Below are 13,105 nucleotides of genomic sequence, written 5' to 3'. Positions count from 1 at the left end.
GGGGTGCACAGGGTGTCCCTGGGGTTCCCTGGCTGTCCCCTAGGTGTCCTTGGGGGTGCCCTGGGTGTCCCTGGGGTGCCCTGGGTGTCCCTGGGGTGCCCTGGGGTGCCCTGGGTGTCCCCTAGGTCTCCCTGGGGGTCCCCTCGCTGTCCCTGGGGTGCCCTGGCTGTCCCCTAGGTGGCCCTGGGGGTGCCCTGGCTGTCCCCTAGGTGTCCCTGGGGGCGCCCTGGCTGTCCTCAAGGTCTCCCTGGGGTGCCCTGGCTGTCCCTGGGGTGCCCTGGCTGTGCCCTTGGTGTCCCTGGGGGTGCCCTGGCTGTCCCCTCGGTGTCTCTGGGGGTGCCCTGGCTGTCCCTGGAGTGCTCTGGCAGTCCCCTAGGTGTCCCTGGGGGTGCCCTGGCTTTCCCCTAGGTGTCCCTGGACGTGCCCTGGCTGTCCCCTCGGTGTCCCTGGGGGTGCCCTGGCTGTCCCCTAGGTGTCCCTGGGGGAGCCCTGGGTGTCCCTGGGGTGCTCTGGCTGTCCCCTGGCTGTTCCTAGGGTGCTCTGGCTGTCCCCTAGGTGTCTCTGGGGTGCCCTTGCTGTCCCCTAGGTGTCCCTGGGGGTGCCCTGGGTGTCCCTGGGGTTGCCCTCGGTGTCCCTGGGGTGCCTTGGTTGTCCTCTAGGTGTCCCTTGGGGTGTCCTTGCTGTCCCTGGGGTGCCCAGGCTGTCCCCTTGGTGTCCCCGGGAGTGCCCTGGCTGTCCTTTAGGTGTCCCTGCCTCGCTCGTATCCTCGACTCCGCCTCCGGCGCCATGGTGACACCCCTCCCAGTGTGGACCAGTGTGGCCACACCCCCTCCCCTGGGGCCATCCGACCCATCCCAGTATAGACCAGTAAGGCACCGTGTGCCCATCATGGACCCCCACACGCCTGCCAGTTCGTCCCCGTCCACTCACCGTCCATCCCAGTTCTCTCTGATCACCCTCCCAGTGCTCCCAGTCCATCCCAGTCCCGCAGGTGCTGGTGCTTGTGGCTTGATCAGCTGGTGCCTGTCCGCAACGTGGAGCGGGTCAAATGAGGCCTCAGGGAGAGGGAGGGGCGGATTTTGGGGGGTCCTGGGGGTCCCGAGTTGTCCTGGAGGGGTTTGGGGGGTCTGGGGGGAGTCCGGGGGGCTGCTTTGGGTGTTTTTGGGGGGGCTTCGGGAGGTTTGGGCGGCCCATTTGAGGCATCAAAGGAACCTGAGGAGGGTTTTGCCGGCTCCTGGAGGTCGGGGGGGCCCTGGGGGTGGTTTGGGGGGCACTGGGGGGTTCCAGCCCGTTACCCCCCCCCGTTTTTGACCCCCCCCCCCCCCGAGCTGTTTCGATCTCCTCGACGCCCTCCTGAAGCCCAAGGGGGGGTGGGCGCTGGGCGCCCCCCGCTGCCCCCTCCCCCTGCCACCCCCGCGACGCTCTGCAGGTGAGGGACCCCCAAAAACCCCTCCCCAGACCCCAAATTCACCCCTGGGACCCCAAAAAAACCCCCAAAACCTCTCCCCGGACCCCAAATTCACCCCTGAGGCCCCAAAAAACCCCCAAACCCTTCCCCATGAACCCCAAATCCACCCTTGGGACCCCCCAAAACCTCCCCAGGACCCCAGATCCACACCGGGACCCCCAAATCCATCCCTTGGACCCCCAAAAACCCCAAAATCCATCCCTGGGACCCCCCTAAACCTCTCTCCAAACCCCAAATTCACCCCTCGGACCTCCAGAATCCCTCCACAGGACCCCTCAGGGGTCGTTCCCCATGAAAAAGTGCGGGAAACGTGAGGGGAGAAAAGGGCGGGAAACGTGAGGGGAGAAAAAGGGAGGGATCAAGTGGAGGGGATCAATGGAATTTTGGGGGGGGTCAGTGACGCTGAGGGAAGATCAGTGGAATATTGGGGGGGCATCAATGACATTGGGGGGGGTCAGTGACACTCGGGTGGGGATCAATGATGCTGTGGGGGGGTCGATATCAGAGGTTATCAGAGGAAATCGCCGCCGCCGTCCTCCCGTGCCCAGAGCCCCGGCAGGACCCCAGCGCAGCTCCGGCTGCAGGCGGAGCAGGAGCGGCTCCTGCCGCCCGCAGCGATCCCGGTCCCGATCCCGACCCCAACGCCAGCCCGGTCCTCAGGCCCCGAGACCCACAGCCCGCCCGCCGGGGGGGGCCGCACCGCTCGGGAGCCGCAGCCGACACTGACAGGACCCGAACCAGAACGCCCGCTCCCATTCCCGGCCCCGCCTGGCTCCGCGCAGGGCCGCGAGCAACCTCGGCTCGGCTCGGCTCGGCTCAGCTGCGAGGGGCGGGGCGGGGTCGCGGGCGATGGTCCCGCCCCCAAGCCGGGGCGTGCTCGGGGCGGAGCCGGGGCGGGCTCGGGGCGGAGCCGGGGCGGGCTCGGGGCGGATCCGGGGCGGGCTCGGGGCGGAGCCGGGGCGGATCCGGGGCGGGCTCGGGGCGGAGCCGAGGCGGGCTCGGGGCGGATCCGGGGCGGGCTCTGGGCGGAGCCGGGGCGGGCTCGGGGCGGAGCCGGGGCGGGCTCGGGGCGGGCTCGGGGCGGAGCCGGGGCGGGCTCGGGGCGGAGCCGGGGCGGGCTCTGGGCGGAGCCGGGGCGGGCTCGGGGCGGAGCCGGGGCGGGCTCGGGGCGGAGCAGGGGCAGAGCCGGGGCGGGCTCGGGGCGGGGCCGGGGCGGAGCCGGGGCTCTGTGAGGCGGGGCCCGGAGGCAGCCGGGGCCGGGCAGTACCGGGGGCGCGGCTTCAGGGGCGCGGGGCGGGTCCCAAGTGCACGGCGCCGGGACCCCACCGGGGCGTTCCTCACCGAGCCCATAGAGCAGCAGCTACTTCCGCCACCCTTTTGAATCCCCGCGATTGGCGGGCTCGCTGAGGCATCGGCAGTGCTGATTGGACAGCGGGCCCCGGGAACCGCCCCCGCCCCCCGGCCCGCGCTGAGGGCCCGGGGCCTCCGCCCTCAGACCGGCTCCGGCTCCAACCCGGCCCGGGCTCTGCTCCGGTCCCCCCGGCCCGGCCTGAGGGCCCGGGGGCTCTGCCCCGAGACCGGCCTCGCCCCTCCCCGCCTCGCCTCGTAGTAGATTTCTGTTTGGTTTGTGGGAAGAAACAGGTGTGAGAAGTGAGATTTGTGCTGGAGAGGTGCTGCTGGGAAGAAAGGATGGAGTAAATCTGCTCCAAGGATGTGCGATGAAGAATTCAGGGTCAGAGGTGGGCAGTATTTATAAACTGTCTCCATATTTCCCTGTATCTCTGGGTGTTTGGATTGAGCCTGGGATTGTCAGCTATGTTATAAAGAAGCCAACCCGGCTACTGAACTCCCAATGAACGTTTGGAACACTTGCACAGAAAGACAAGGTAGTGATGATTCCAAAGGAGAAAATGTAAATGAAGGGTAACGATTGCTGGGAAATTTCCTTAGGAATTGTGAACCTCACACAAACGGAATTTAGGAGGTGGAATCCCAGTTTCAGCCTTGGGCACGTGCAGGAGAAGAGGGATCCTTATTCACAGCAAGGAAAGCCCGGTGCCCCAGCGTGTCAGTGCACACAGTGCAATGTCCAGGAAATGAGCAGCAGGGACTGGCAGCAGCTGCAGGTGAGAGCTGTCACAGGCTGATTGAGGGGACAGAGCAGCCCCAGGTGAGAGCTGTCACACTGATGAGGGGACAGAGCAGCCCCAGGTGAGAGCTGTCACACTGATGAGGGGACAGAGCAGCCCCAGGTGAGAGCTGTCACACTGATGAGGGGACAGGTGGAAGCTGTAAAGGATAACGAGGGGGCGGGTCCTGCCAGCACTGCTTTAAGAGGGGAGCCCGAGCTCAGTTTGGCACGGAGCTGCGGGAGGAGAGGGGTTTATGCCGGGCTCCCAGGTGAGGCTCATGGAAGGATGGTGAGTTCATCTCACAGGGGCTGGGGGAGGCCTTGGGCGTGGAACATTACTTCAGGAGGTGCTGAGGGACAAACCTTTGTGCCGAGCAGCAGCAGCACAAAAGGTTGAAATAAGTTTTGGTTTGGCATGTAGTGATGGGATTGGCGTCTATGGTGTGCTAGTGTTGTCTAAAGGTTTAAACTTTAATGTTTATTTTTAAAGTTTTAAGTTAATGAATTAATATAGGTTGCAAGACATGGGCTTTTTCCTTTTTATTTGGCTAGCGGGAGGTCTTTAACTTTGGGGGGGCTCTGAGTATATGTTCTGGAGTATTATTGAGGGGATTGGACGTGGGGTTGTTTTTATTATATTCAGTAGTTTGACTGGGGGTGATAAGAGTTGGCTTTTTTTGCTGGAATTTTTTTGGGGTTGTCTGTTTGAAAATTTATGTATTTATGCAGTTAAGTGTGGTGGTGTTTCTGATGTAACTCTTCAGCACATGTTATTGTTTGTGTGTTTGAGGTGGTCCACTTGTCTTACGCCCTGACCGATTGGCCAACAGATCTGCTGAGATCATACATCGATGTTTGTTTTATTTCTTGTAGCCGAATAAGAGACAGCAGCCCGGTGACAGCAGGAAATTCCCAGAGGGCGAGGCGGCCTTCTGTGGCACCCGACATGGATTCTCGTCCCCAGACGTCCAAGAGATAAGTGGAGGGTTCAGAGCCACAGAGGGGATGAAAGTGGAGTGCTGGGTCAGGACTTGTCAGGAGGGGTTTTTGAGTCAGGTTTGGAGATAGGGATGTCCAAGATGTGCCAATTGAGAGTACAGGTGTACCAGCCCGACCCAAACCCGAAGGAGTACCCCTAAAGACATGCCCGTTTCCCTGAGTGCGGGTACAGGCAGGAGCCCTTATGCAGGACAATGCCAGAAGGCCTGGCTGCGAGGTGCAGGGCTCTAAAGAAGTTGGGTTTAGAAGGGGGGAGGTGTAGCCACACACACAGAGGCTGAGGTAAAGGACTCAAGGACTAGAGGACACACGGTGAAAACCAGGGGAACAGGCTAGGATACAAGTCAGAGTACAGGTGTAGCGGCCCTCACAGCACTGCTACCAGCACACTTCCCCTGAGAGCAGGTGCAGGCAGCAGCCCTAGTGCAGGAACACACCAGAAGCTCTGACCTGTGCAGACACTGTCAGGCTAGGGCCAGGCAGGAAGCGATAGTGGGGAGCAGGATCCAGCAGGGCTGGGGATAACGGGGGTTTCCCGCCCCACCCACCCTGGGATTCCCTGTCTCTCCGCAGCCGGTGGAAGTGCTCCTGATTTCCCTCTCGAGGCGGCGGTTGGTAAGGCTTCGTGCCTTTTGCCACCGCAAAGAGTTCGGCTCTGTCAGCCTCTGCCCTGTCTCAGGGCCACGTTTCTTAGGGTAGGCAGGGAACAACTGTGGATGTACCTGTCCTGCGTGCGGGACAGCTCTTGGGACCCTAACGGTGCAGAGCGTCCCCGGCTGCAAGGTCTAGGGCTCTGAAGAAGCAGGGTTCAGAAGGGGGGAGGTTACAGTGATACACACAGAGGCTGAGGTAAAGGACTGAAGGACTAGAGAACACACAGTGAAAATCAGGGGTACAGCCTAGGATACAAGTCAGAGTACAGGTATCCCGGTCCTCACAGTGCTGCTTCCAACACTGTTTCCCTGAGAGCAGGTGCAGGCAGCAATCCTAATGGCAAGGCAATGCCAGAAGTCCTGAGAGGTGCAGGCAGTAGCCCTAAGCTAGGGCCAGGCAGGAAGTGACAGTGGTGGGGCCGAGTCCGCAGGGTTGAGGTTCACCGGGGATGTCCACCCTGCGTTCCTGTCCTGCTCTAACCGGGGATGCTCACAGCCCTAATGGAGGCCACAGTGGGTGGGCTCAGTGCCAGTAATGCCTCTAAGGCTTTGGCGCTGCGAGCGTCAGCCTCCGAGCTCAGCTGAAGCACGCACGGGGCCCGAGGACCCGGTCCTGCTTAAGAGACGGTGAGTAGCAGAGCTGCTGGTTTTTGGCTGATGTGCAGCTAAGATTATGCTTTGATGTTTGGTTTTCTTTATTGTAGCTGACTAGGAGACAGCAGGCAAGTGACAGGAGGAATTTCCCAGAGGCATAGGTGGCCTTCTTTGGGACCCAGCGTGGACTCACCTCCCCAGACATCTGAGAGATAAGTGGAGGGCTCGGAACTAGGGAGAGGATGAAAGCGGGGTGCCAGGGCAGGGGTCAGCGGGAGGGATTTTTTGACTCGGGTTTGGAGATGGGGATGTCCCAGATGTGACCCCTTAGGCTACACTAAGGGAAAGTCTCATTCTGGATCACAGTGCTGAGGTGTGCAGGGCAGAGCAGTCCCAGGGTGTGTTGTGTCTGTTGTGCATTTTGTGTCTTTTGGGTGTCTTGTCTTTTCCTTTCGTCCTTTGAGGGGCCTGTCAAAACCTCTGGCATCAGTCTTAGCATTTCTGATCTCTGTGCTCCTCAGCCAGGTGCCTTTGTCTCAGCTGCTCGGACACTCATCAGAATCCATCTCTCTTCACAAGCATCCAGTCCGATGCCTTTTCAGGTCTTGTTCTGAGCTGTATTGACAGCCGTGCACCGCCCTGATCCATTCCGGCGGGTTAGGTCTTGTGAGAATGCAAAGACAGGTCGAGGATTCTGACCGTAGGATTCTCGGGCATCCATCTCTGCATTTCTTGGGATAAGTCATCCCGATGGCATCTTGTTCCTGCAGGGTTCTCTGAGCCTGGCCAGCTCACCTTCCATCTTACCTCGGTCATCTCATTCCGAGTTCTCTGGACCCTCAGGGTCATTCTTCTTGCCAGAGTTTTCTGTCCCTGTTGTGTCCCCTCGTTTGTCCTGTGCTGTGTCACGGGTGTTGGTGTGTGTTTGGCCGGGAGCTGCTCTGCCTTGCTGCTCAGTCTGGGTGTAGGGGTACGAGGGTAATAGTGCCGGGGGCTTGAAATTTGTGATGTGGGGTGTAGTTAGACTGTAGAGGGTATTCCTAGATTGCCACAAGATGTGTGGAGCTGTCAAGGTATCCTGCAGCACTCTGACTTTTGTCCAAACTCTGTTTCAGATGCAGAGGGATGAAATCTGTGGCAGAGCCCCCCATCCTGGGTGAGAGGGCTCCCCTGAGAAGGTCAGTCCCTGTTTCTGTTTGCAGGGGAGGTGTAAATGGTAGCCGTGTTACAGCTCTGTTCTTTGTCTTTATTTTTAGGTGGTAAAGCCGGATCTCAGCAGTCAAGCTGATGTGGGCGAGGTGAGCAGTGACGGGTGGAAAGAAGCCGTTGCTATTGTTCAAGCCTCACTCGCTGGTGCAACTCTAAGCCTCCGTTATTGTGTGTTTTAGGGAGTCCACTCGCAGGAGGCCGAGCTCCCCTCTCACCAACGGGACGACAGACCCGGGTCACCTCACCCGTGAGCCCTCCGGGAGCATTCCAGGAGTCTGTGATGGAGCCTTGATCTTCTCCTTGTGAAGGCCCCATCCAGGTAGGCTTGGATAACGGGCGAGGAGTTGAGGTGAGTCAGGGAGGAGAAGGAGGGATGGTCCCCTCAAGTTCCAGCGCTGCCACGTCACCTTGTCTGCTCTTTACCCAGGCAGACCCTGCGACGCCGGCGTTGGCCTCTGAGCGCAGCTGAAGCACGGGGCCGAGGACACGGGCAAGCTTAGGAGACAGTGAGTAGCAGAATTGTCGGGTTTTGGGTGATGGGCTGCCAAGATTATGCTTTGATGTTTGGTTTTCTTTATTGTAGCTGTGTAGGAGACAACAGCCCCGCAACAGCAGGAGTTTCCCCGAGGAGGGAGAGGCGGCCTTCTTTGCACCTGGCAGGGATTTGCCTCCCTGGATGCCTGAGAGATAAGTGGAGGGTGATGAAAGCAGGATGCCAGGGCAGGGATCACTGGGAGGGGTTTTTTAAGTCAGATTTGGAGTTGGGGGCACCAAGATGTGACCCCTTAGGCTACGTTAAGGGAAAGTCTCATTTTTCTTCTCAGTGCTGAGGTGTGCAGGGCAGAGCAGTCCTGGTGTGTGTTGTGTCACTTGTCTGTTGTGCACTCTGTGTCTGTTTGGTGTCTTGTCTTTTCCTTTTGTCCTTTGAGGGGCCTATCAAAACCCCTGGCATCAGTCTTAGCATTTCTGATCTCTGTGCTCCTCAGCCAGGTGCCTTTGTCTCAGCTGCTCGGACACTCATCAGAATCCATCTCTCTTCACAAGCATCCAGTCCGATGCCTTTTCAGGTCTTGTTCTGAGCTGTACTGACAGCCGTGCACCGCCCTGATCCATTCGGCGGGTTAGGTCTTGTGAGAATGCAAAGACAGGTCGAGGATTCTGACCGTAGGGTTCTCGGGCATCCATCTCTGCATTTCTTGGGATAAGTCATCCCGATGGCATCTTGTTCCTGCAGGGTTCTCTGAGCCTGGCCAGCTCACCTTCCATCTTACCTCGGTCATCTCATTCCGAGTTCTCTGGACCCTCAGGGTCATTCTTCTTGCCCAGAGTTTTCTGTCCCTGTTGTGTCCCCTCGTTTGTCCTGTGCTGTGTCACGGGTGTTGGTGTATGTTTGGCCCGGAGCTGCTCTGCCTTGATGCTCAGTCTGGGTGTGGGGGTAATAGGATAATAGTGCTGGGGGCTTGAAATTTGTGATGTGGAGTGTAGCAGGGCTGTCGAGGGTATTCCTAGATTTCCACAAGATATGTGGAGCTGTCAAGGTATCCTGCAGCACTCTGACTGTTGTTCTGACTTTCTTTCAGATGCAGGTGGATGAAATCTGTGGCAGAGCCCCCCATCCTGGGTGAGGGGGCTCCCCTGAGAAGGTCGGTCACTGTTTTGATTTGCAGGGGAGGTGTAAATGGTGGCCGTGTTACAGCTCTGTTCTTTGTCTTTATTTTTAGACCAGACCCTGCGACACCGGCGTTGGCCTCTGAGCGCAGCTGAAGCACAGGGCCGAGGACACAGGCAAGCTTAGGAGACTGTGAGTAGCAGAATTGCTGGTTTCTGGCTGATGTGCTGCTAAGAGCACAGGGTCACGTTTAGTTCTCTTTATTGTAGCTGACGAGGAGACACCAGCCTGGTCACAGCAGGAATTTCCCCGAGGGAGAGGCGGCCTTCTTTGGGACCCGGCGTGGATGCACCTCCCCAGACATCTGAGAGATAAGTGGAGAGCTCAGAGCCGTAGAGGGCATGAAAGAAGAGTGTGGGGTCACTAGCAAGGTTTTTTGAGTCAGGTTTGAAGACAGGGATGTCTAAGCTGTGACCCCTTAGGTTTCATCCAGGGAGAGTCTCATTCTGGATCATAGTGCCGAGGTGTGCAGGGCAGAGCAGTCCTGGTGTGTGTTGTGTCTGTTGTGCACTCTGTGTCTTGGGTGTCTTGTGTGTGCTGTCTTTTCCCTTAGCCCTTCAGGGGCCTGTCAAAACCTCTGGCATCAGTCTTAGCATTTCTGATCTCTGTGCTCCTCAGCCAGGTGCCTTTGTCTCAGCTGCTCGGACACTCATCAGAATCCATCTCTCTTCACAAGCATCCAGTCCGATGCCTTTTCAGGTCTTGTTCTGAGCTGTACTGACAGCCGTGCACCGCCCTGATCCATTCCGGCGGGTTAGGTCTTGTGAGAATGCAAAGACAGGTCGAGGATTCTGACCGTAGGATTCTCGGGCATCCATCTCTGCATTTCTTGGGATAAGTCATCCCGATGGCATCTTGTTCCTGCAGGGTTCTCTGAGCCTGGCCAGCTCACCTTCCATCTTACCTCGGTCATCTCATTCCGAGTTCTCTGGACCCTCAGGGTCATTCTTCTTGCCAGAGTTTTCTGTCCCTGTTGTGTCCCCTCGTTTGTCCTGTGCTGTGTCACGGGTGTTGGTGTGTGTTTGGCCGGGAGCTGCTCTGCCTTGCTGCTCAGTCTGGGTGTAGGGGTACGAGGGTAATAGTGCCGGGGGCTTGAAATTTGTGATGTGGGGTGTAGTTAGACTGTAGAGGGTATTCCTAGATTGCCACAAGATGTGTGGAGCTGTCAAGGTATCCTGCAGCACTCTGACTTTTGTCCAAACTCTGTTTCAGATGCAGAGGGATGAAATCTGTGGCAGAGCCCCCCATCCTGGGTGAGAGGGCTCCCCTGAGAAGGTCAGTCCCTGTTTCTGTTTGCAGGGGAGGTGTAAATGGTAGCCGTGTTACAGCTCTGTTCTTTGTCTTTATTTTTAGGTGGTAAAGCCGGATCTCAGCAGTCAAGCTGATGTGGGCGAGGTGAGCAGTGACGGGTGGAAAGAAGCCGTTGCTATTGTTCAAGCCTCACTCGCTGGTGCAACTCTAAGCCTCCGTTATTGTGTGTTTTAGGGAGTCCACTCGCAGGAGGCCGAGCTCCCCTCTCACCAACCGGACGACAGACCCGGGTCACCTCACCCGTGAGCCCTCCGGGAGCATTCCAGGAGTCTGTGATGGAGCCTTGATCTTCTCCTTGTGAAGGCCCCATCCAGGTAGGCTTGGATAACGGGCGAGGAGTTGAGGTGAGTCAGGGAGGAGAAGGAGGGATGGTCCCCTCAAGTTCCAGCGCTGCCACGTCACCTTGTCTGCTCTTTACCCAGGCAGACCCTGCGACGCCGGCGTTGGCCTCTGAGCGCAGCTGAAGCACGGGGCCGAGGACACGGGCAAGCTTAGGAGACAGTGAGTAGCAGAATTGTCGGGTTTTGGGTGATGGGCTGCCAAGATTATGCTTTGATGTTTGGTTTTCTTTATTGTAGCTGTGTAGGAGACAACAGCCCAGCAACAGCAGGAATTTCCCTGAGGGAGAGGCGGCCTTCTTTGCCACCCAGCGTGGATTCACCTCCCTAGACGTCCGAGAGATAAGTGGAGGGCTCGGAGCCAGGGAGGGCTTGAAAGTGGGGTGTGGGATCAGGGGCCACCGGGACGGATTTTTTGAGTCATTTTTGGTGACAGGGATGTCCAAGATGTGACCGCTTAGGCTACAGAAAGTCTCATTCTGGATCAGAGTGCCGAGGTGTGCCGGGCAGAGCAGTCCTGGTGTGTGTTGTGTCACTTGTCTGTTGTGCACTCTGTCTGTTTGGTGTCTTGTCTTTTCCTTTTGTCCTTTGAGGGGCCTATCAAAACCCCTGGCATCAGTCTTAGCATTTCTGATCTCTGTGCTCCTCAGCCAGGTGCCTTTGTCTCAGCTGCTCGGACACTCATCAGAATCCATCTCTCTTCACAAGCATCCAGTCTGATGCCTTTTCAGGTCTTGTTCTGAGCTGTACTGACAGCCGTGCACCGCCCTGATCCATTCGGCGGGTTAGGTCTTGTGAGAATGCAAAGACAGGTCGAGGATTCTGACCGTAGGGTTCTCGGGCATCCATCTCTGCGTCTCTTGGGATAAGTCATCCCGATGGCATCTTGTTCCTGCAGGGTTCTCTGAGCCTGGCCAGCTCACCTTCCATCTTACCTCGGTCATCTCATTCCGAGTTCTCTGGACCCTCAGGGTCATTCTTCTTGCCAGAGTTTTCTGTCCCTGTTGTGTCCCCTCGTTTGTCCTGTGCTGTGTCACGGGTGTTGGTGTGTGTTTGGCCTGGAGCTGCTCTGCCTTGATGCTCAGTCTGGGTGTAGGGGTACGAGGGTAATAGTCCTGGGGGCTTGAAATTTGTGATGTGGGGTGTGGTTAGACTGTAGAGGGTATTCCTAGATTGCCACAAGATGTGTGGAGCTGTCAAGGTATCCTGCAGCACTCTGACTTTTGTCCCAACTTTCTTTCAGATGCAGAGGGATGAAATCCGTGGCAGAGCCCCCCATCCTGGGTGAGGGGCTCCCCTGAGAAGATCGATCGCTATTCAAGGTGAGAGTCACATATTTCACATTTTTTGGCACTCCAGTGCAGGCCACCTGCATTTACAGCTTGAAACAGGTGAGTCCCTTGGTAACCCCTGGGCAGCAGCTGGAGCCTGCTCCGGGCTGGGCTGAGGGAGCAAACACTTGTGGCTGACACAGCTCCACACTGGGGGTACTTGGGAAAACACCTGCCTTGTCCTGGATTGTTTTTTTTTTTGAGCTTTTGACAAGGTTTTAGTCATCACCTTGGTAAAAATAAATGGTAAGGACTGAAAACATGAGAGGCTGGCAGGTTATATGCACGAAAGACAACTTTTTTTTTCTTAAATATTTGTGCAACCTATATCTTAATTTTGAGACTCTTTTTTGGTCAACTTTATTGTAAAACCCCCTTATTTTCAAGTTAGCTGCTTCAATAATGAATTTGTTTTACAAATACCCGCTAATGTCCGAAGGTTAAAGCACTAACACCAACATCCCACCTCTTTTATTTTTGCAGCAAAATTTTATCTTTACTAAACTTGAAACTTGATGTTTTTGCAGGTAGTAAGTTAAAGGAGGTGTTTATCTGCCCATCACTGATAGTCAGGGTCATGAAGAAATTGCTCTAGTGTTCTAAAATAAATGCAGATTTTTAGGCCTCTCCCATTCTCTCTGACTAGCAGCATGTGAATTGATTTTTGATCTCCTTTCTGTTGGTGTCTGTGGGTTTTAAGCTGCATGGAGAAGGTGTCTGTGGACATGGCACCCAGGGAATGGTGCTGGGAAGGGCAGGATGGAAAGGAGCTGCTCAGGAATCCAGAGCAGCAGTGGAGTGGGAGCTGGTGCTGCTGCCTCAGTCACACCCTCCTGGACAGTCTGTGCAGTGATAATATTCCTACTTTCCTTCCTGAACCTGGGGTTGGAGGAGAATATGAGTCTTGGCATTGTTGGAAAGGGGAACTCCAGGGAAAAACTGCTGTTTGTGTCCTCAGAGAGCAGTGGGAAGAGCCTGGGAGAAATCCTGGCTGGCTGAGGGATCCTTGTGTCCCCTCAGGAATAAATCCCTGCGTCTCCTCAGACCTGCTGGTTTGCAGTAGAGTTTGGGCACCTTTCGCTGCAGCTGTGGTTCTTAATAACTGGAAGTCCAGGGATTCTGGGCGATTCCCATAAGTTCTCCTATTTTGTAGGAGCTGCACGGTGAGGTCAGCATTCTGATGGAGGCCCTGGCACAGCTGCCAAGGGCAAGGAACGTGGAGCATCCCGGGGCTTCTCCCACCCGAGTTTCTCCCGGAGCGTGCTGCGTGTCGTGCCGGATGTTTAACCCGGGTTTGGGGTGTTCTCCTGCAGTCCCAGCTCTGACTGCTGCCCCCGAGCCCCGGCCTTGCTCGGTCCCAGCACTGAACCTGGCAGGTGGGTGTGCTTTTCCAGCCCTTTAG

The 13,105-nt window shown here is 57.1% G+C and overlaps 1 long non-coding RNA gene across 1 annotated transcript; it reads left to right on the top strand.

The window, feature by feature from the left end:
• The first annotated feature begins 9,925 nt into the window (after window positions 1-9,925).
• Window positions 9,926-13,075, top strand: LOC136304973 (uncharacterized). The gene is made up of 3 exons (XR_010724932.1): window positions 9,926-9,998; window positions 11,678-11,694; window positions 12,857-13,075. It is a non-coding gene; the product is annotated as an uncharacterized lncRNA (long non-coding RNA).
• The last annotated feature ends 30 nt before the right edge of the window (window positions 13,076-13,105 follow it).

The sequence above is a fragment of the Chamaea fasciata genome, unplaced genomic scaffold (assembly GCF_029207755.1).
Source record: "Chamaea fasciata isolate MVZ Bird 193981 ecotype frontalis unplaced genomic scaffold, bChaFas1.0.hap1 SCAF_234, whole genome shotgun sequence".
Classification (NCBI taxonomy): domain Eukaryota; kingdom Metazoa; phylum Chordata; class Aves; order Passeriformes; family Sylviidae; genus Chamaea; species Chamaea fasciata.
The sequence above is the reverse complement of the archived record's forward strand: the minus strand, read 5'-3'. Positions and strand labels throughout refer to the sequence as shown.